Source organism: Plutella xylostella, chromosome 29 (assembly GCF_932276165.1).
Source record: "Plutella xylostella chromosome 29, ilPluXylo3.1, whole genome shotgun sequence".
NCBI classification, from domain to species: Eukaryota; Metazoa; Arthropoda; class Insecta; order Lepidoptera; family Plutellidae; genus Plutella; species Plutella xylostella.
This window is the reverse complement of record NC_064009.1, coordinates 2,979,054-3,003,230: the sequence shown is the minus strand read 5'-3', so window position 1 is coordinate 3,003,230 and position 24,177 is coordinate 2,979,054. Positions and strand designations below refer to the sequence as shown.

The window sequence follows — 24,177 nt, the reverse complement described above, 5'->3', positions numbered from 1 at the left end:
TCGTGAATTTCTAAAACTCGTACACCAAATTTGTTTAAAATTATGAGCTGAAACAGTACAACAGTTTCGGGTTAACTTTTGCTATGTGTACAACAACCTGTATATTTTCATTTATGTTGCAAACCTGCATAGTTTCCTTGAATGTAAGGTAGCGATCGATTTGACATGGTATAGTTGTCGTTATGGCGGCGCTAATATTTCGAGGTAAGGTCACTAAATAACGAGAGTGCAGTAACAAAGCTCCACCGTACGAAGAAATATAAAATACATAATTATGTCAGTATTACGTTGATACAACTTTAAATAATAATCTCAAATATTTTCTTGGTCACTTTACTTATATTTTATATCATTAAAGCCCTATTTTGTCAAACTATTTACAAGAAGAAGCAATTAAAAATAAAGATAAGGATACATTTTTTCGACACATAGACAGCACAACAACAAAAAGAAAAAAAAATAATAATAATAATAATAATAATAATAATAATAATATATCTTTATTTCAGGTGTAAAAAGCCCATATCATATCCTAATTACATTTACATTTATAAAATTAAAATTAAAAGATACAAAAGTAAATATCATTAAAGTTAAAGTTTAAGTTTAAAGACAATATTAATATATATGTATATAATAAGATTTCACTTTGGATAAAGTTCATGTCATTTAACGTTCCCACCACGATGCACAGCTAGCCAGTGCCTAAAGAATGGACCATTCAAGTCGTCACTCACCACTTGCAGTATGGTATTGCTGGAGGAGCGCACTCGGTCCCAGAAGCCCGCAACACGTGACCTCATTATTGCAAAAAAGTCAGGGACCCCAGCCTCCGCAAACATGCCTGACGCACTGCAGAAACGAGGATGCTTTAGAAGTATACGGAATGCATCGTTGTACTGAACCCTAAGAGTCGAGTATGCGCGTTTCGAGTAGTTTAGCCAGAGCTGACAAGTATAAAAGCTCTGGCAGTACGCTCTAAACAGAGTTACTTTTACTTGCTCAGTACAACGAGCAAACCGCCTCGCGAGCATGTTGCAGCGGACGGCCAGGGCCCTGCGCTCCCTCTCCAGGTCTGCATCATCACGTAGATCTGACGTGAGCACGTGTCCCAGGTATCTGAATGTCTCCACAACCCGAACTGGCGCCCCCCTTAAAAAGAGTGGAAGTACTCTCTCAGGACCCTTCCCCGATCTGAATACCATCATCTCCGTTTTCTTCTCGTTATACCTTAGACCATGCGCTTCAGCATAACGAGCACATGTGTCCAAAAGCCTACGAAGACCCTCAATTGAGGGGCTGAGGAGCACCATATCATCAGCATAACTCAGGTTGTTTATGTAAACATCACCTATGTGGCAGCCAATTCTGGTGCTCCTCAGCTCCACAATCAAGTCATTCACATAAAGGTTGAACAGATCGGGAGAAGTAAGTCCACCCTGACGCACACCACATTCTAGCCTATACTCGCTAGACATGGTGTCGCCCCATCTAATGTGATTCGTTTGGTTTCCGTACCAGTATCTCAACAGATCCACCACTTGACTGTTGACATTTGCCTCGTAAAGTTTTCTCCATAGTAAATTGTAATTTACTAAGTCAAAAGCCCGGCTTAAGTCCAGAAAACATGCGTAGACGGTTGTTTCACGTTCCGTATAGTATTTTACTGTATGTTTTAATGCCAGGATGGCAGAATCCGTTGAGAGACCGGGACGGAAACCAAACTGAGAATCATCTATTCTTAACTGGCCCACCAGCTCAGGCTGCAGAAGCCGCTCCAGCACCTTGCCGAGGATAGTACCCAGTGATATCGGCCTGTAGTTACTGATACTTGAAAGGTCTCCAGTTTTATTTTTAGGCACCGGCACTACGACAGTTTTCATCAACTGCTCCGGGAGATAGCCGTTGGCAATGCATCTGTTGAACAGCGCACTCAGTACAGTGTAGATGTGATCACCTGCGTAGAGGATGTGCTCAACACTGAGCCCGTCTATCCCGGGTGATTTTCCACGGACCATGTTCCTTACCACTAGTGCTATCTCCTTACTAGTAAAACTGATGTTCGGTTGATCACTTCGGCTCTCAGTGTCGGGCACACTCTCCACGCTCTTCGTTGGTAACGGATTTACCTTGAAGTGATCTGCGAACAGTTGAGCTATTTCACTGGGACTATCACACTTGTCTACACTTACCGGGACAGATGATCTGTGACTCATTTTCTTTGTGGCTGTCCAAAACTGTGAGAAGTTTTTACTTTTCCTGCTAACGGCTAGAATGTCCATCTTAATTTTGTCCTCATTTGACTGACACCACTTTAATTTATTCTTGAAATTTCGCCGAGATGTACACATTAGGTCATAAGAAGGACCAGACCTAGGTCTACCACATTCTAACCAATGCCTATAGTGCATCCTCGCTACCTGGTGGCTACTCTGTACATGATAGTTCCACCCCGGAACATACCTACGTTTTTTCTGTGCATCGTGTTGGGACTTAAAACTTAAAATTGCCCCTTCTTGTAAAATTTAGATTAATTCTGTATATAAATTGTCTATTAGGTACAAATTGCATCTACATTTAACATCTAAACATACATTACATCTAATTATACAGTCTTTTGGTTTTATCACAGTGTCACAATAGTCTAAGTCGATTTTATTTTTCAGTTGAATAAGTTTGGAATTACAATAATGTCCATACTCATTAATCTGTTCGAGATTCCTTGTTCCCCAACGTATCTTATTAGTATTATCACAGCTATTATTTACATATTGCTTATTTACAGTACCCTGCCAGCTACAATATACATACAACGGTAGATGGTCGGACCACTGTACATCATAGTTAATTTTTATCGATAGTATCGTGGCGTACGCAGCTTTAGTAGTAATGCAGTGGTCTAACCACCTTGTCGTGCCGTGAGCATCACTTAAAAATGTATAACTATCAGACTCAATACCTAAATAACTAAAGTCCGCACACACCATTTGCTGATCGTCACAAAACGTAACCAATTCATCACAAAAAGTCTCACCCGGATGGGAGTTAAAATCACCAAGCACATAGGTCACTTCGGTGTCGCTATCATCTATTATAGCGTAAATACTCGCGAGAATATCCGTAAAATCAGGCAGGTTCTCGATCGAGTCCGTAGGCATGTAGGTATTTATCACAAGGAACTGCCGCTGTCCGAACTCAATTCGCACAGCCGCCAGTCGATCGCTAGTACAGTCAACCACAGACACTCTCGTGAACAGGGACTTTCTCCACATTATAGATAAACCACCGAATGGCCGGCCTCGGAGCACTCCCGCCGAGGTGTCCACCGAAGACTTCGCAAATGAAGCAAAATCTTCATGTATTCCGTTCATAAAGTGTAGGTCATGAGGTAGCAGCCAAGTCTCCTGCAGTGCTATAATGTCGGCATCTTTACACAATGATCGTATATGATTGACAGATCGTTTAATCGATTTACAATTAAACGATACCATTGTTATCCGTACGGGTGTATTATCCATTAAAGTTGTTTAGGTTGCGTTTCGACGGGCGCGCCACGGCGCTCACGGTACCGGCGGAACACCAGACCTACCGGCCAAAAGTCACCGCTCAAAAACCTACCAACTTTCGAGGAGGGAATAATAATCTTGTAGGAGTTAAATGTAGTCGGTTTGCTTTGCTCCAATAACTCAACACTGGTGCATGACTCATTCATTTCTTCTATGTATGATTTTATATCGTCTACGGTTGTATGTTTCTTAAAACGCGATACATAAATTGACGAAAATGATTCGGCCACTTCAATTCGGCTGCCCTTATAATCTAAAGTACCCCGTGTATTTCTCAGTTTAGTCGATTTCCTTTTTTTTGTGACTAAAGTAAAGTCATCAATGACGCTCCTGTTGTCATAATCATCACTCGTAGGCCGCGCTGCGGGGATCGTCAGTGTGATGTCCCTGTAGCTGGGCCGGCGTGTGACGTCACCGCCCGCGTAGGTATCGGACACCAGCGGGGCCGCGCTATCACTCGCCGCTGCCGTGGCGATGCTCGCTTGAGAACCGGTTGGAGTGCGATCGCAGCCGATGTTTACTGCCGCAATGTTACCGTATTTATTTAATTTGTCCAACGAATCCTTATTGATTTGTTTACGCTTGCTCATGTTTTTAGACTCATTACTTTTGTCTTTATTTGATACTACAGTTACCGCTTGATTAACTGATGTGCGTAATTCAGCTATCTCACTGTGCAGATTCGATTGAAATTCTTGTATTTCCGTCTTGGAGACACAGGTGGACCGAATAGAATGTATTTCCGCCTTAAGTTCGGCTATGTCTTTTAGTAGACGGCACACGTCTACATGGTCAAATGATACGGGCGGTAATTTGTCCAGGTCCCTCGCAACAAAAGTAGGTTGTTCAGTCAGTTCGGTCTCCTTTAACCTTTTGATGACGTCCCTTATATTATTTTTCTTTTTATCCTCACCTTTCCTCGAGATCAGGCGGGCTCCACCAGGAACAGAGGTAAACAGCAGAGATTTTCCGTCTTCGATCTCCTTGTCATTGAAATTAGAGCTACATATTTGAATGATGCTGAGCTCATCCAAGTCGTGAATTTTATTTTGCACGAAAGTCAGAAATTCGTTTATTATTATATTAGCCATAGCGCACAGCGGACTAGCCGCGAGACACCGCTAATGTCGCACACGCACAACCGGTTGTTATCAGATCGCAACGGGGACTGAATAAAGTAGCTGGCCTTCTACCTTTGCGGTAATATTGCCTATCTGACAAAACTAACATAATTTCTATAGATCTTACAGGTGATTGACAGATAAGCGTTGCTTATGATGGGTAATTAGTTAACGTGTCGATGGTAGTCACCCAACTGTACTCTATGTCACCGGCACCGTCGGCCATTACTGGCAAATGTCACGATCCCGAATCTAACAATGGTTTGTAAATTCACGAGCGAGCTGGAACCCGCTTCATATTGCGAATATCTGCAAGTGGAGTAGCGCGCGTGAATCACTCGACTAGGAATGTGTGAAGGTGTTGTGAGACATAATGACGAAGTACACTCACGGGCAATGAAAAGGTTCCACTGAGAAAAACACCAAATTACTCCTTAACGGAAAAGGCTAGCTTAATGACGCCTTCCGCAACATTGAAGTACATTTAACAGAGCTGCAGGGCGATCACGAACAATATAGAATCGAATGCGAGTGCGACTATAGATTGGCAAGTTGCTTGGCGACCCTCCTTGCGGGGTGAAAGACGCGGAGGGGACGAGGTACCCAAGACGACAGCGGGTAGCGGGAGGGTAGCGGGGAAGGGCAACGCGTGCACTGCATGTCATTGTTACGGCAGTCTCGGCCGCGCAGCCGAGGCGGCCACATGTCTTATATAGTCTGTCATAATTTGAGTGCGACCCACATGAGATCATTGATCCTGAGACCATTAGTCTTAGGATGAGTGTTGAGGCCTTTTTAATATTATCATAACATTATTATTAGGTATCTATAATTCGTCAACAAAATAACGTTAAAAACAACAATTCGTATAATGTCTCAATATAGGGGCTTCTTGTAGAACAGCGTACCGGATCAGTCACGCTACGCGGCTAAAGGTTGGTACTGCGCAGTCAGATACGAAAAAGTAAACAACAAAGACGTAGAGTCCATATGACAGTGCGTCAGTTGTCGGTTCTTTTAACTAGGTAAGCGACCATAATTTATGTGATTTAATGAAAGTAATTAATGAGCAAAACACAGAGAAAAATTACAAAATTGATGAAATTTTGAAAGAAAATGGTCATATCGTGCTTCGCCTACCCCCATACCACCCGGAATTAAATCCTATTGAACTTGTGTCGCGGTACGTGAAAGGCGAGCTCGCAAGAACGTCGATTGACTCTAACTTAGATAAAGAGATAAAAGACATAGAGTTGCTTTTCTCTAATTATTCGCCTGAAAAGTGGAGAAATTGTGACTGGTCGTCACAATTTCTCCACTTCCACTTGTCATAAAAAATTAAGACGAATATTATAGATCTGATAGAGTATTTGACGATGTATTGGACAGGTATGTTATTGTTTATTTATAATTTAATTTAAATTAAACATAAAATATTATAGGTGTACACTGAACTAATATGACTGGCGTACTCTAGTACATTATACTTCAAAGTAGGTATAATGTTTTTTGGTTTTTGTCTTAGATTTATAATTGAAGTTAATGAAAACGATAATGAAGATGGGGATGACGACGACGATGAACAAGTTCAAACAGAGAGTGAACATGAAAGTGACATGGAAATTGATTTATAAAATAAAACACTTTTACATAAATAAATTCAAATTGGTAGATATTCTGAAGGTTAACACAAATTTTAATGCTGTCAAACTATAAATTTTAAGCTAAATATGACATTTACGGGAACACTCATAGAATAAAATTTTACTTACGTCAGAAATAGTTACAAGCTATCGCGAGATTAATCCGGGCACACTTTTCTACGTGTGTAGCATGTCGTGCAACCTCGCCCCCGCCACTTCTTTCACCCCGCAAGGAGGTCGCCAAGTAACTTGCCACATTATAGTGGCAACTTGACAGCACTTTCGAACACTTTTTACCTATAAAATTGACAGTTGTCGCACTCGCATTCGATTCTATACGTTAGCTCGAATTTTCATGATACGGGTACAGTAGATGTAACCGACTAAAAACGATAGTGTTTTCCTTAAATTTTAAGTTTGAAATGTTTGAAAAAATTGGGGTTGTTCGGTGCCGGCATTTTGTGAGTGGAACTTTTTCATTGCCCGTGAGTGTATAAAGTAAAATTATCATGGTTGACAAATGTCAAATAGATCACAATTTACAGTTAATACAAGCAAAGCGAAAAAATATATTGTAACACTTTAAATTTTTATCTCCGCCACGAGAGATAATTTCGACCACCACCCTTCGTCATGGTATACTGCTTTGCAAATACCCAGTATAATAATCCATAAGCGCATATGGATTATTATATTTGTTTCTACATGCGCGTGTAGAAATTGATTACATGTAAAAAAAAATTGAACTAAGTCTCTATTTTAAACGTTTACAATTATTATTCAAAAAGAATAGCAACTTCAGTAACACACCATATCTGAGAAATTACAACTTTTTTTTGAAATGGTTATAATACTGAAGAAGCGAGGCACCAACCCGCGTCTACAATCCATCATAGACGCCCATAATGACAAGCATTAGCCTGAAATCTATGAAAATTACGAGTATTCCGTTATAATTTACCTTCGTAGCCGATTCCGGGAAAGTGCTACGCCGCCTCGTAGCCCGCGGCTACGGCGTAGTAGGCTACGAAAGTACTTATGTAATGGACAGCGGTTCATTTCAGGTCATATAATAGCGGTTGTTTACTTGAAATCGATATAAGTAATTGATAACACCACACACAAACAAACATAAGTCTTATTGTATAGAATAATATGTTAGGTTATTAATGACAAGGCACTGTGGATTATGAAAAGTAGAAAAGTTTATATCAAAATATTTAGTAACAAATAAATAAACATGCAAATTACAAACTACTTAACCTAATCAAAAAGACCTCCTCTTATCGTACCTGGCTCAAAGGTTCCCATAATGCTGGCTGCATTGCCTCGCTGTATAGCCAGAGAGACTCTTTGAGCCAGATACGATCCCGAGCGTCGGTCTTGGCCTCGCTCTCTGAGGCGTCGGCTGAGGCTCGACAAAAACCAAGTTTATATTATAATTAAATACCGAACCAAATCAGAATATACTTACTTATTTTCCAGTTCATTTTAAATCTATAGAAAACACATAGAACAGTTACAATTATATGGGTTAACCTTTGGTTGAATGTAGCCAGAGTCGAAAATAACTAAATTGATCGCGTTATTTTAGTTGCATAATAAGTCGTTTGAAGTCTGCTCTAGATTAAAAGGTTATAGGTTACCATAGAACACCGCGGACTCTAGGTTACGTCTTATGATAACCTTTTTAAAATACTTTAATCATAAAAACTGCGTACAATAAGCGATTTCAACGAACTACCGGTAGTATCAGTTGAGTGAGGAAGTCTGAGGATGTAGTATTTAGCCGCTGTAGTTGGTTTAAAACCAAACTTTCCCAAACTATTTAGTTGAAATATACTCAAGGTTCTGGACGACAACGAAGGACTAGTTTTCGAGTGGAGACCACGAACAGGTAAACGCAGCGTGTGACGCCCTCCTACCCGCTAGACCGACGGCCTTAGGCGGGTAGCCGGTAGTGGCTGGATGAGGAAGGCCGAAGACCGAATTTTGTGGCGCTCCTTGGGAAACCTATGGCCAGCAGTGGATGATGATGATGATGATGATGATACTCAAGGTGCGCTATGTCGCCTATGTCCCACAGACAAATATCACCGATGATACTTTCTTAGCTTCGTATTTATTGTAATGAGGTCAAACACATCGGTGGACTAAAAAGGGTGGAATAATCCTCCATAATTAAGGGAGGGACAGGATGCATGCCATTACCGTATATCATGGACAGCTCCTGACCTAATTGTACTTATTGTGGGACACCCTGCAACATTTACATTAATGTAAACGTTAAGTGGAACAAACCACTTTACCCAGAACGACGTAGAGTCAGAAGAATAAATGGATATATTCTGTGCGTATTAATACTCACACAGGGTGGAGTTTTAAAAGTGAACGTCACGAAATTCATACATTTTAAAATTCCCTCTGAAAGCTGATCAGATATCAATCTAGAACAATAAACTAAAAAAAAATTAAATACACAAAGCCAGTAATAAACCATGAGTTGGTAGGCGGGTTGGAGATAATAACTACTAGAATACTGTAAAAAAGGCGTGCATTGAATTTTAAACATTGTAAGTAGCAGTCCGGGTCACAATAAAAAACTGGTGCAGTGCCAATTTTGTTCGGTAATTAAATACATTCTAAATTGACCCAAATTACGAAAAGGTTCTTTTTCCTCCAGCGCTTTGCCACCTTTTTGTTGACTTGCATTTATTTTTGTCAACTTACTTGTTGTGTTAGTTATTTTTTTGTTTTCATAAAAACAACCATGTCAAGAAGAAAGAAAAAGAATACATTTATGTAACATGCGCTAAACATAACTCTGGAAACAGCTTATAAAAAAAAATGTGACGATTGGATAATTTGTATGCATATATGTATCGATTCTAAAATAGCATACTTTGAAGGTAATAAAATAAATTTGGATGAATAACAAACATTTTGTGTTTTATTGATAAAGTCCCGATACTTTTTACACAGAATGTATATGATATGCTGCAATACTTATGACTAAAAAGTGAATAAAACATATGCATATAGAATTGTTTTTTTTAAAGATTGTGAACGGGTATTTACCTCGATTCGTTGAATTAACAATACAACAAAGCTTAATAAGTACGTATGAAAGAAAAAAAAGTAAACACGAGTAGCACCCATAAAAACTTCAATTGAAAATATAAGTTACCTATATTCATAGGGTAGTAATACCCACACGTCAGGTCAAACTGGTCATGTGGGCTACATTAGGGAACATATAGGTTCGTGTGGGTACATTCCGTGTAACGATAGCTACGAACGTGACATCGATGCTAAAGTATCAAATACGGGTCCATGACCTCTCAAGTCTCACCAGCAAAATACTGCGAACAAGTAATATTTTGCTACCTATAAAATAAATATTATACGTTATGTTTATAATGTTTACATAATTTAGATGTAATGGGATTAAGGAAGAATGTATTTAAAGTTACTGGTTAAGTAATTATTACGCTTATAATGGTGATAATAATAATAATGCATATTTATGTTTGGCCTTTTCCAATCCGCTTATCTAACGTCGGTGTACAAAAAAAACACGATTATATTTTAAATTCAATCAGACAGTATAAAATATCTATAGTTTGTCACTGCTCAACAGAAGCTACCAACAAAATACCTGTGCAAGTTGAATTGCAACAGGCTGTATGGGTACTAAGTTTTACAGAATTTCAGTGTGGATGCGCTCCTGAAGTTTCAATATCAACGCGACCAACCCTCGCTGCAATAACTACTTCGTGAACCAGCCCACTTTCAGCCTTCTGTTTTCAATTCGTACCGTGTCACAGGCCACAGTTCAACAAGCAGGTAACATAAACTATCTGTAGTTGAAAAAGTTTGAGAACCAGCGGCTCTGATGGGTCACGCTGGCTATGTGACTAATCCAAATATAATAGTGTAAATTTTTCTATCAATTCTAACAATAGTCGACTTAAAAGGCTGGTTGGCTGCTGGTTTAAAGTAACTGTAATAAATTCTTGCCACCATTTTTTTACATTATTTCTACTCCATGACTTAGAACGGTTTGATTACAAAACTCCTGCAAAAATAATTTTTATATGTAAGGTACTTAAAAACTAAAATTTTGCATTTAAAAAATGGTTGATGGTGGTATAAGATACATTATAGCTTTCTTGGCAGTAATTCTTTGTCTATCTTGGCCCGACATCGGATCGCATTTGTCTTGGCAGATTTCTTAAGTGCATGCTGTAAGCTTTTCGCAGTGAAATATTACACGATATAGTATACTGTACAGGCAACGTTAATGTAGCACAGTTTAGCACATTCAAGGACAGAATATTTTAAAAGAATAGCTTATTGTCCTATAGTCCCTTCCCTCATGCGTAGATGTATCTATTGTTTAATGTACAAAGTTAAACACCCTCAATTTTGACCCAACAACTAAACAATTTATTTGTTTTTGGAAAAATGAAAACTGTGTTACGAAGATTTCACAATAATGTAGTCTCGACCCGACACACCGATCGGCATCTGTTTGCCGCCGGACCGGACGGCGACTCACGGAAATCCATTAGTGCTTACAATGCAGAGTGCTCCGGCAAAAAACCGTATAAAAGGTAGAAGCTTCATGTAATTAGTGTTACCTATTGTGCAGCCTGTGGAATTGAGTGTAGGGCGTCCCACGCTTAAAGTATTTTGTAATATTGTACGAGTCATTTTCTTATCGCGGCACTGAGCTTCGCTTTGCTTTAAAAGGTTTCGCCTTGGGAATTACAAGCGAAAAGGGTCCTTTGTGCTAAAGACTTTCCAGTGATTTTTTGGTGAGAAAAGAATTAAGTAGATACAAAATGATATCAACGAGAATAACTAAGTAATTATACAATATCGGGGGTGCACGAAAGGAACCCTGAGGATCATATCAAGTGAGTAGTGGCTGCGATCCCATGTCATTTCTCGCTTCGGTAGATTTACTCAAGGCAGAAACTGGGTCTTAATCGTACTAACAACGTTATTTTTATCCAAAGTAAAATCTTAACATTAGAAATGATACGCCGCATTACCAGTTTTTATTTGAAGTCGTTAGCTGAAATCGCAAAAAAATACAATTCAGAATTTATGTGTAAAAATCTTAGACAAATGATCCAATCTCCAGTGACCCTCGGAGGCGGGCATGCATCAGTTCAAACTTCACAGTCATTTGATACCCCATTTTAACAAATGCTTTCGTCCAACCGATATATTACTTTGGGATAAGAAAACATTTATCCATTGTACCGTATTTTAGACGACTAGCGACTATATCAAATTCAGTAATTCGATACAATACATGGAAAGTTCTAGAATACTAAAATGCAATTTGAAATACATAAATACACTGCCGGGCAATGAAATAGTTCCACCCACAAAATGCCGACAAACACCTTAATATCTCCCAAGATATAGAACCTAGCTTCATGAATTAAAAAGTTTAATGAAATATAGTTTATTATGCAAACATTTTTAAATGCAAACTCTTTTTAATAGTGTTATTTTCGAAGCCATGGATAAAAAAAGATAAGAAGCAAAATTTTCGGGTTTGAAAGTTTAGGAAAACATTTGCTTCGTTTTTAGTTTTGCTTTTTATTTCATTCTTTTTTTTGTCGTTGTGAAATAATTATGAAATTGTTAAGTCTTGCGGCTCTCGTACCCATAAATCATGCCTGTATCACGCAAGGATTGTGCGAAAATCATCACCATGGTGGACATGGGAACCAGCCAAAGAAATGCGGCCAGAATAATGGGCGTGACTCATACTACTGTACGACGAGTGATCTAAAGGTTTAGGGAGACTGGACTAAACCTGAGAAGACCAGGTACTGGCATGCCAAGGTGCACAACAGTCCGAAAAGATCGATTCACTGCGGAAATCATGTTAAGAAATCGACATCAGACGGGAGTAGCCGTTCAACAACAACTTCTACAAGCTCGAAGGGAGCCAATAAGCGAGTGGACAGTCAGGAGACGTCTTGCCGAAAGAAGATTAAAGCATTACAAGCCAGCAAATGGCCCAAAACTGGAACGGCATCATAAAGTTGCCCGATTGCGATACGCCCGTAATCATACAGAATGAGGTGAGGACGAATGGGGCAGAGTGATGTTCTCAGATGAGTCATAATTCATGCTATACCATCGTGATGGGAGGAAAAGAGTATACCGACAACCAGGAGAACATTTTTCACAAGTATGTTTTGAAGAAAAAGTGGCACACGTCGGAAGCAGCTTTCGCGTGCGGGCGGGCATCTCTGCAGAGGGTCCAACAGCGTTAGTTCCAATCGAGAACGGGAACCTAACTACTGTGAGATACATCAATGAGGTCCTCAATGAACATGCTGGTCCGTTTTTGGCCAATATGGGCGAGAATGCAATGTTCATGAACGATAATACACGGGCGCACACTGCTCAAGTTGTAAATGAGTATCTTCATGACGTAGGAATCCACAAAATGGAGTGGCCTGCAAGGAGCCCCGGTTTGAATCCCATTGAGCTTGCTTGGGACGAGCTCGATAGAACTGTGAGAGACCGAGTTCCACCTCCAATTACACTTCGTGGCTTGAAAGACGCGCTCATCAAAGAATGGGAGAACATTCCTCAGCATATGCTGAGGAATCTGGTATTCAGCATGCCCAATCGCGTAGAAGCTGTATTGAGAGCACATGGAGGTAACACCAAGTACTGAGTTATCAAAATACCACGTTTACACCGAATAAACGCATAATTAGAGATTTTGTTTTATTTGCCAAATGCCCCATTTTTTGAAAAACATTTAATTTAAATTTTTATTACAATATTTAAGTTTTTACATGGGAATATTCTGATGCGCAATTAAATATTCTTCAATATTGCAGAAGGCGTCATTAAGCTAGCATTTACCGTTTAGGAGTAATTTGATGTTATATCAGTGGAACTATTTCATTGCCCGGCAGTGTATGTCTGTTAGAATATTGACTTCATAATATACTATACGAATATCAAACTGGCTCTTAGATGGCTAAGGTTTTCCTCGGATAATAAAAAGAGAATAGTATTTCTATTATAGAATATGTATAACTGCTTTTTATAGTTTCCAATGTTTACTTAAGTTAACCTTAGGACTTGTAGGCTTACAAATATATTATTTCAATTTGGACGGTCGAATGGCGTAGTGGTTAGTGGCCCTGACTGCTATGCCGAAGGTCCAGAGGTCGATTCCCGGCTGGGGCAGATATTTGTTTAAAGACAAATATTTGTACTCGGGTCTTGGGTGTTGATATTTATATTTAATATCTATCTATCTATGTATTTGTGTATATATATCAGCTTTCCGATACCCATAACACAGGCTCTGCCTAGCTTGGGGTCGGATGGCCGTGTGTGAAGGTGTCCCCACATATTATTATTATTATTTATTATTATTTTCCTGCAGGATTATGGAGTATCTACCTTATAGTATATTATATAGCCTTGGATTTTCCTCCCTGTTTCCGCCTTGTCGGTAAAAATCCGTGCCCTCGAAGTAACTTCGTCACGCGAGTTCACAATACAACATTCCACTCGATTATAGCAACTTTCCGCATAAATTACAAATGTGTCCCGGCAAACTTCGCCCATTATATCAAGCCCTGATTACTCGACAAGGCTACACCGCAAATAATTCAGTGTAAACCTATGGATGATGTGTAGTATTGTCTATAATATACGGTGTACTGTTTCGTCGTTCAGCAAATGTATAGGTTGAAATGTTAATTCCGAAACATACCGCTAAGTTTTGTGCTTATGTAAACGGTGGGTTCTGAGAATAAGTCACGTGGTGATGTCGGGTGTTGAATGTAAGAAGGTTTTTTTATAGGATCTTGTTAAATGAATGGTGACATCCGATGTTGTTTATAGCATTAGCTGCACGTGCCACAAGAGTTGGCTCAAAAATGGTTATATTTTTCGTAGTTTTTTTACGTTTCCGAAACGTTACGTTGTTTACGTCAAAAATATAATGTTTCGATACCGTTAAAAATGTAATTTATTATATATCTCTATGTCTATTATAATACCTATTCGTATAACAACTGAGCAAAAAACTACAGATACATATATTATCATAATATCAACTGTTGTAAAAACCACGTAAAAACTAATCGATTATAACGTGACTATGAAGTTACGGCTTAAGTGTAGTGTTAATATGCTGTAAATTCTAGCTAATACCGTTAATCCACTCATCAATCTGAACCCATGAGTAATATATTACTGGATTATCCGTCACTAATTGTTTCGTACGTAACGAAATACACCGCACACACTGCGATGTACGAATACAATCTGAATAACAAACACATCTGAAATACTAATATTTAGTATTTTCATTTGGATGTGGACACTGACTGAAAGCATTTCGAGGAGACTGAATATACGGGTTTCAGATATCGTAGTTCACATTTGCAACATTTTGTAGGCTTTTGTGCGAAAGTTTTGCTTTTGGCGAGAAAGTCGATATAAAAAAATGCCAATCTTGAATATCAATGACAAATAATTTTTTTTAGCATTTATTTTTGTCATACGTAACTGCGTAATCACAGACTTCTTTACCTATTCTCTGCAATCAGGCGCATAGTTACGCTAACTAGCAGTTTCAACCAGTTACAACAATTAAAATAAACCTACTCTAATAGTTTCACTACTCGAGTTCACATGTTGAGTTGTGTAAAGTACTTCAGAATGCAGCTGTGTAATGTGTATGCAAACTAGCCGGTAGGTTGGTTCTGGACATTTCTATTTCATTGGATTGTTCGTGATACCTACTGCAAATGCAGACTATAGCATGATAGTTTAAATTTTATGTTATCACAGTGTTTGGTGTATTCATTTGATTTGAAATAGTTATACTGGTACCGTGGTTTTAGTAAAGTTCTTTGTTAAATAAACCTTATTAAAAAGTCTTCCTCGCGAAAAGCATTTGTCCATATTTTGCATCCATCACAAGCATCAGATAAAAATAAATATATTCAAAAGAAAATTTGTGAAAATTTCAATATATAAAATATGGACGCTGCGAAAATTGCTCCAATTTCATATGCAGAGAGTTATTTAATGGATGTCAATTTAGCAATTTGCAGATACGGTCGCTCTTGTTTTTTCTTTTGAATATAATTTACAGAATAAACGCTAATTTTCCAATGCTTTTGTGTGAGAATAAACATATTAATCTGTCGTTTTATTTCAAATATAAAATTTAACTCGATGTTTCTGTTTGTCCATTATTGAATAAAAAGTATCTCTCTTATTTAACGTTGCACTTTCATTAAGCGGACAGACATAACCATTAACCACAACCGAATAAATAAACATTAACAAACACGCACAGGGTGTCCCAAAATCATTAACATATACCTGCGTAACTACAGGGTGCTGCCAAAACATCCGCATCGGCTGTCCGCAGGCGCGAGCTCTGAGTTTCGAGTTAAACCCTGTTTTTGCAGTTATTTGGGTCAGGTTTTTGCGCCCATAGTGCCTATTGATGTGATGACTCAGCGAATAACATTTAAATTGCTATTGTGGCCCTCCATTCCTTATCCGATGACCCTTGTGCCCATATACTATAGTAATTTAAGTATACGCTGTGCCGTGTTAGTATTTGTTTAAAGGCAAACCCGCGAATCAGAATATTACAAACAACGCTACGTTGAATGTTTGTGTTGAGTGATATCTCACGCAGAGAAATTGGTGACAAACAGAACTACTAAATCGATTAGTTGAATTAGGTTACAACTTTTCTAGTTTGAAATACTGTGTCCTTGTTATCTCTACGACTAATTATTCACTCTTACTAATGGTATGTTTCGTTATATTATTTCATTTATGTAGCACACAAAAAATATTATTGAACTAAAACATCAATAATTATTGCATCCTAAACAATAATTATGTTAGTATGTATAATAATTAATTGTGTGTATTAAGAAACAGGGATTCACAGTCACTGAATGATCTAGTTCCGGTTAATGATTTAGAATGTTACTGGTGGACTACGAGTGTGTCTGTAATCAAAACAATAATCTTTTTATTACAACTAACTTATTGTTTGCAGTACATAATCGTTCTAAGTGTCGTATAATTTGTGTTTAATTTGGTTTACTTTTTATGTAGTGGTTTTGCCTAACAAGAATATTATAGTAAAAACCACCCCGGAAATAGTAAACGGTACAATGTATGTATTAATGCGTGCTATTCTGTTAGCTTGTTTTAGATTATTTAAAATAATAATGTTACAATAACAATCGAGGTGGTATTCATAGCTAAGTATCTTGATCTGTTTATATTATGTTTTGTAAATCATCATATAAGCCATCATAAATACTGTTTGGCCGCCATTGTGTTTTTGACCACGCTCACCTAGCGCTCACTGATTATAATTTTTTTTTTTTTGTGTATTTTACGCTAAATTTGACGTGATTTTGTGCGTGATGTCCGATGACGTTGACGGAGATATCCCACAGCTGTTGCAGCAGTGGGGTTTACCTCAGTATATTGATACGTTTCAAAGTAAGTTTGTACCTCTACTTATAAATATTAGTGATTTGATTGTATTTTTTTGATTGGTAATAAAATCAGGACAACCGAATGGCGTAGTGGTTAGTGACCCTGACTACTGAGCCGAAGGTCCCGGGTTCGATTCCCGGCTGGGGCAGATATTTGTTTAAACACAGATATTTGTTCTCAGGTTTTGGATGTGCCCGTAAAATGACAATAGGCCCGCCCCCTATTACATTGGGACTAACATACTTAACACTCTGGCGAAAAGTGGGTGCAGCAATGCACCTCTGCCTACCCCGCAAGGGAGTACATTAGTACAAGGCGTGAGTGTGTGTGTGTGTGTGTGTGTGGTAATAAAATGTACGACTTCATTACACTACATTATGACTACATTATGGTTATATTATAAGGTATGTATTATATTACGAGGAAATGGAGTCAATATAATAATGGTTTCTGGGAAACATGCAGGACGAAAAAACAATTATGGCGACCATCCAAAGCTAAGAAAAAAAGGATATTTAATTGATCTCATTTTAAGATAATTATAATAAATCAAGTGGTTACAATTACAATACAACCCAGATGATTCTATTGAGAAGAATTAAGAATATAAAATAAATGTCATTTTTCTATGTACTCCATATTTTTATTTTTGATTCCAGAGAGCTACTATTTCGTATGCCTGTACCTACTGGTTTAGGGGTCGGTGCAGACAGACAACGGAAAAATCCCCGCGGAAATTTCGAGGTAATTGAAAATTAACTATGTCACCATTTTTAGATATATTTTGTAATTTAAGCTATGGTGACATGGTTTTTTTCAATGATCGCAATAATTTCCGCGAGGATCTTTCCGGCCTGACTACTGAGCCGATGGTCCCGGGTTCGATTCCCGGCTGGGGCAGATATTTGTTTAAACACAGATATTTGTTCTCAGGTCTTGGATGTGCCCGTAAAATGGCAATAGGCCCGCCCCCTATTACATTGGGACTAACATAACACTCTGGCGAAAAGTGGGTGCAGCAATGCACCTCTGCCTACCCCGCAAGGGAGTACATTAGTACAAGGCGTGAGTGCGTGTGTGTGTGTGTGTGATCTTTCCGTTGTCTGTCTGCGCCGACCCCTCAACCAGTAGGTACTGCATACAAAATAGTAGCTGTAACAATATCTAGGATGCTAGTATTACTATGTGTATTGTACTTGTTACAATAAACATACAGCTAGCGTTGCAATACGAACAGTAATCATTAAAGTTCGAGTAGTTATATTACACAAATTCATTAGTAGATACAGCAAAGTATTTAGTAAACCCAAAGAAAAAAAGTGTTAATGGTTACCAGATTGCATAGTAGTCCTAACAATCGATCTAGTAATCTTTACTTGACGTATGGTTACAATTACATTGGTATTGTAACAGGAGCGTAAGTTAACTTGTAGTTAGTATTAAATTGTTTGGTCGGTTACACTAAACATCTAGTTGTTATTAATAAACCGACAGGTAAAATAATAACAGAATCGTTTTTGTAAAGTTAACTTCGCGAGTCTTGCTGTCACGTTTGCAAACAGAAGTTCTAGTTACAGTAGCGTTTTTAGGGTTCCGTAGCCAAAATGGCAAAAACGGAACCCTTATAGTTTCGTCATGTCCGTCTGTCCGTCTGTCCGTCTGTCCGTCTGTCACAGCCGATTTACTCGGAAACTATAAGTACTACAGTGATGAAATTTGATGGGAATATGTGTTGTATGAACCGCTACAAAAATATGACACTAAATAGTAAAAAAAAGAATTGGGGGTGGGGCCCCCCATACATGTAACTGAGGGATGAAATTTTTTTTTTCAATGTACATACCCGTGTGGGGTATCAATGGAAAGGTCTTTTAAAATGATATAAAGTTTTCTAAAAAACATTTTTCTTAAAGTGAACGGTTTTTGAGATATCAGCTCTCAAAGTCGTAAAAAGTATGTCCCCCCCCCTCTATTTTTATAACTACGGGGTATAAAATTCTAAAAAAAATAGAGGTGATGCATGCTAATTAACTCTTTCAACGATTTTTGGTTTGATCAAAGTATCTCTTATAGTTTTTGAGATAGGTTGATTTAACTGTAATTTTGGTTAAGTTATTGTGCTTACTACGGAACCCTTTGTGCGCGAGCCCGACTCGCACTTGGCCGGTTTTTTTCTCGTTTAGGTAGCCAGATATTTCTCTGCGTGCTCTTACTCGCCTCACCAGTAAATAATCGACCTTATTAATTGATAATACTCATATACCTAAATCATTATCGTAACTAAGCACTAAAGTAACTAGTGTAGCAACAATCCAGTTCACCCCTAACCTGTGCAAAAAATTATATCCATAAGTTTTGCTTGTGACTACCTCCACGCCCAAAACAAAAGTTTATTTTATGTCAAAAATTAAAAAGGAAAAGCTTACTATAGGAAGAAATAAAGGTAATAAAGTACAGCCGTAGTAAGAAATATTGAGGCTTCTTGCTTTCACCGGCTAAGGGCTTAGAAACCATGGAACTAAATGGTACTAATTAAAAACCAACAAAATTCATATGCTTTGATTCATATGTTTGCTTCACGTGCGTGACTGGCCAATAGTTGAATGAACTAGGGATCAAAAAGCCGATCCTAAGATCGTTTTCACAATGTATAAAAAACAAGCTCGGAAAAACGGCAAGTTCCAATATGCTCACTGCCGTGCGTACACAGAAAGCTTAAGTCTGAAAGTTTCGGGTAGCTTGCCACGTGCCAATCACGTTGGTTCCTTGCCTCGGCTTCAGTTGGTATATTATAATTTTATAATGTATGTGTCGTGTACTACCTCAGTTGTGTAGACGTACACATATTAATACAAATACACCTGTATACCAATTATTAAGTACGTCTTGCTTAACTTTTGAACCCCCAACCAGTGTGAATAACGTTTTTATACCAATTAGATATATAGTTTATAAAGAGTTTAATTAACCGATGATGAAAGATAAATGATTCATTTATTTTAAAACAATGATTCCACAGATAGACTTTATATTACGTACATTAGCTTTTGTAATTATTTATACTTTTACAAAGATTTTCTTTCTTATACATATTATTATTATAGGAACACCGTGATCAATATTTTACCCGACAACTGCAGAGTCATATATTAAAAGCTCACGGTTTGTATATCTATTTACTAAAGGCTTAAACTGGAAATAACATTAGCATTCACTTATTTTCAGTATTATTCACGTGAACTTGGAACAGTACGGTAACTTCAATTAATTGCTTAACGGGCCTAAAATAAAAATGCTCGATTCCTTGGAATAGCGTAAAAATATCCAGGTTGAAAAGCTATTTCTGTAAGAACTAACTAACTTCCAACATTTTATAAATACATTTGAATTTATACCTAAGTCCTAAGTAAATTTCCCCATCAATTGTGGATATTTAATACGTACCTGCTAAACTACGCTCATTTTTCACAAGATTTTCGCTGCCATAAGCCTCTTTGTCATAATAATACTTCCTGCCGCTTAAGTACTTTAAGTATTATGTTAATAAATTAGACTACTTCAGGCAGAATTTATCATATTATTTGAAGAAACCTAGTTCATTGCGTTTTCACCACAGTATACATAATGGAACAGTTAAATGGGTTTGTATCAAGCGAGATCTGATAATTGGAAGCCGTTTCTAGTCTCTATTAACTTCGAGGGGCCATTCCTTCAAGGAACATTACCTTTTATGTGTTTATAGGTTTATATTATCTAGGTTAAATATCGGTTTATGTTTTCGAGAAGAATTTCGTAGTTGTTTGGGGAATGCTTACTTGGTATCACTTTTTCAGAGCTAAGTCTTTTGCTGGAATTAGTTTACTTAGCGAAATAAATAAGTAATGGCGAGTAAAATAAAGTGGGTATTATATGCAAATATTGTCAATTCATTTGTTGGCCTGGTGCCAAAAGCTACAAAGTATAAAATAAGTTAAAAATAGACAAAGTTAAGTATAATTTATGGATTTGACTGCCCTTGTAGTTCTTAATTCTTTAAGTCACTTTTCCTCCACCTAAAGGTTGCCTGGAAGAGCTCGCTTTTAGCGATAAGGCCGCCTACTGCGTTATATCCACTATAAATTGTTTTTTGTATTCTAATTAGTCATTAAAGTAGTATTCTATTCTTTTCCATTCTAGTCTTGTAGGAATGGCATCTTTGCCATCCATGATGAAGCATATACAGGAAGGAAAACTAATTCGGGAGGAATGAAGTGGAGGGAAACTGTACAGTGTACAATAGACTAGTACGGGTGTTGCTTTATTCGAGGCAAGCCAACGATTCGATTGCAATATTGAGTTTAAATTACTTACTCTGTGGCATGGGAACTGCCCGTAAATGCTCGGCCATTGATGTACTTAATAAAATATATTACTAAGTTAGGTATTTTTCAAAACAAAGGGTCAGGTACAAGTATTAGTAATGGTTTTTGTGTGTCATCACGACCCATTACGTCCCCACTGCTGGGGCACGGGTCTCCTTCCAATGAAGGAAGGGTTTAGGCCTAGTCCACCACGCTGGCCAAGTGCGGGTTGGTGGACCCCAACACAAGCAAGCTTGTGCTGAGAGAGTGGTCGGGTAAGTGGGCAACCCGACTGTCAGATGTTTTCAAGCCGCCCGAAGGCCTCTGACTAGGCTTAACGACTGCTGCCGAAGCAGCAACCGGGACCCACGGCTTAACGTGCCGTCCGAAGCACGGAAGCGTCCAGAAAAGCACCACTTGAAATTGGTCACCCATCCAATGGCTGACCGTGTCAGTTGTTGCTTAACCTCAGCGATCAGTTACGATGACTGAGGCCCGCTCGACTACGGACGCTTTTGTGTGTATTTACAATAATTATGTTAACCTTCATTAAAACTGTAAGAAGCAAACTTCCCTGAAAAATCTAAACAGTAGTTTATGTATCTACGTATTAATAATCCCAATTATTTAGTACCATGCCTTCGTTAAGTAGTTAAGTGTAGTAAACACATAGAAGGTAGGTAGGTATACCTGTCCTTTCCTTGATAAAAACACGACAAACCTTTTAAGACACACTAAAAATAAAGCTACACAATTATATATTTCGTTTTAAAGCGCTACAGAACTGCCGACGACGTGATCATTAAATAAATATTTTATAAAAAGGTACCTCTGCCTGAAAAGAACACCTCTGGGACTTACACAAATTAACAAACCAATTTAAAAATACTTACCCCGTTTAAATGTGTTCACACTCCCTGCACTGAGAGGCTCGATACAGGTGTCTAACAAACACACACAACGGCGAACTTATGCACAAACTGTCATTATGAATCCGGGACAATAAAACGAGAACTTTGGGGGCATGACATTGCGTGCGTTCGGATATCACGCCGCCTGATGACTCGCCTACATTTTTCACGTATTTGTTTGTGTCCGGGGCTGCGACGTGTCGGGTCTGCGTACCTCGCTTCACTGCGGCCGGGTAGTAAACCCCTACACTCCTATGCGAGTTGTAGCCAAAGATTAAGAACACCTGAAAAGGTTTTCAGCTGTATTTTCTTTTCAAAGATCACTCGGTGGTGTTTCTATAAGTACAATTGTATTGTATTGAATTGGTACAAATACCGCCGTATTGTAAATTGATTAGTAAATGGAAACTAATGCCTTTTTAGGTTTGAAAATTAGTGAGTATACTAGGTAATAGGTATACTGTACCTATATTTACACTACGTTGTATCAAATCGAATCGTATCAGTGGGTCAAACTAACTTTACACTTCTAAACATAAACCTCTCGCAAGTATAGCTTCAACACTTCGCTCTTAATTGCCTTTCCTCGTCCAAACACTACAGGCTACCTTTCTGTGATCGTCGGTTAAACTTCCCACGCTATGTTTGTCGAGACCCAGACTTTACTCTATAATCAACTTTACTTAAATCTAAAATACATTTCTAAACTGTTAACTGAAACATTTCTACCCTCAGCTAATCTTTGCCCGTGCAAGCCTGAAGCCTGAAAGGTGCGAGCGGGACGGAAGATAAAAGTAGGCTTTGAGCGAGACGGGGTTACAAACCTATCGACGGGCGCCGTGTTTGCCCAAGTTTTCTTTCAGTTGGAATTCTGTATGATATAGGTGGTTTTGGTACCTTGTACAACTGGGTCCCTTATATACCTAATATTTCATATGATAAATAACATGGCTACAATTGAATATTCTTAAAAAAATGTTTAGTTACTCGTACTTTATTGTGCCGTTTCTTTAAAAGTTACACAATATAAGACAGTTATTTATGCCTAGATACAAACTAGAAACTTATCGGTAAATGTAATCTCATACAATATTGCTTTATCCTGTAAATGCTATTTTTATATAAGGAAAAGCTGACTGTTAGAATTTTAGAAATGGCGCACCTTGTGTACACAACGTATTAGGTAGTTGGCTCAAAATTTATTTAACATCTAAAGCAATAAATCTCTGATGACTTTTTATCTTTGATCTAACTTGCGGTAAGCTGAGGGTTGACGTTGAAACTCCTTGGGAGAGAAGACCTTCTTCCAGCAGAGGACGATTGTAGATTAATGAGTTAATGTTGATACATACAGTCGAACTATAAAGTCCTGACAATAAATAGTGCGATTTTACTAACTGCCAGTTTCTATAACTCTATCCATCTATAACTGGTAGTTACTTTCATACGATTTTGACAGATTGTAACTGTTCATTATGTCAAAATCGTATGAAAGTAACTACCAGTTATGGATAGATAGAGTTATAGAAACCGGCAGTAAGACATTTTATCACTGTCAGTTATTTACCAGCAGAAGTGGCGGACGTTAGTGGAGACCCTCTTCACCTCTAGGGTGCCATAGGAACAACAACAATAACAGTTATTTACTTACTTTTACATAATTTACATACTTTTAATAGGTCTATTAAATACCTACGGTCTTTAACAATTAGTTACGATCCACTTCCGTTTTCATGACTTTATAGTTTGACTGTACTTGCAATCAAAATCCTCAGGTAAATGGGTCATGGAGATAGAGGAATAAATACACTCTTGCCAAAAAAAATATACTTTACATGTTGCATATCGTTTCTTGATGACAAAACTTACTATTTTTCATTTTTGATCTTATATAACAAAAAGTTAAAACGAAAAAGTTTGAACTTTTTTTTCGTACTGTTTTCCATCAGCGGTCAACGGACCGCTGATGGAAAACAGTACGACATAACATTGTTATCTCTGAACTTCGCCAGTCAACTTGTTTGCGCGCCGCTCGCCATTGCTATTTT

The 24,177-nt window shown here is 38.1% G+C and overlaps 1 protein-coding gene across 1 annotated transcript in view; it reads right to left on the bottom strand.

Annotated features, from left to right (window-relative positions):
- The window catches only part of LOC105385314, a 206,477-nt gene extending 184,111 nt beyond the window's left edge, over nucleotides 1-22,366 (bottom strand). Inside the window, exon 1 of the mRNA XM_048631541.1 lies at nucleotides 22,112-22,366. The gene's annotated coding sequence lies outside the window, so the exon portion shown is untranslated. The remainder of the gene's footprint in view (nucleotides 1-22,111) is intronic.
- Nucleotides 22,367-24,177: the final 1,811 nt, after the last annotated feature.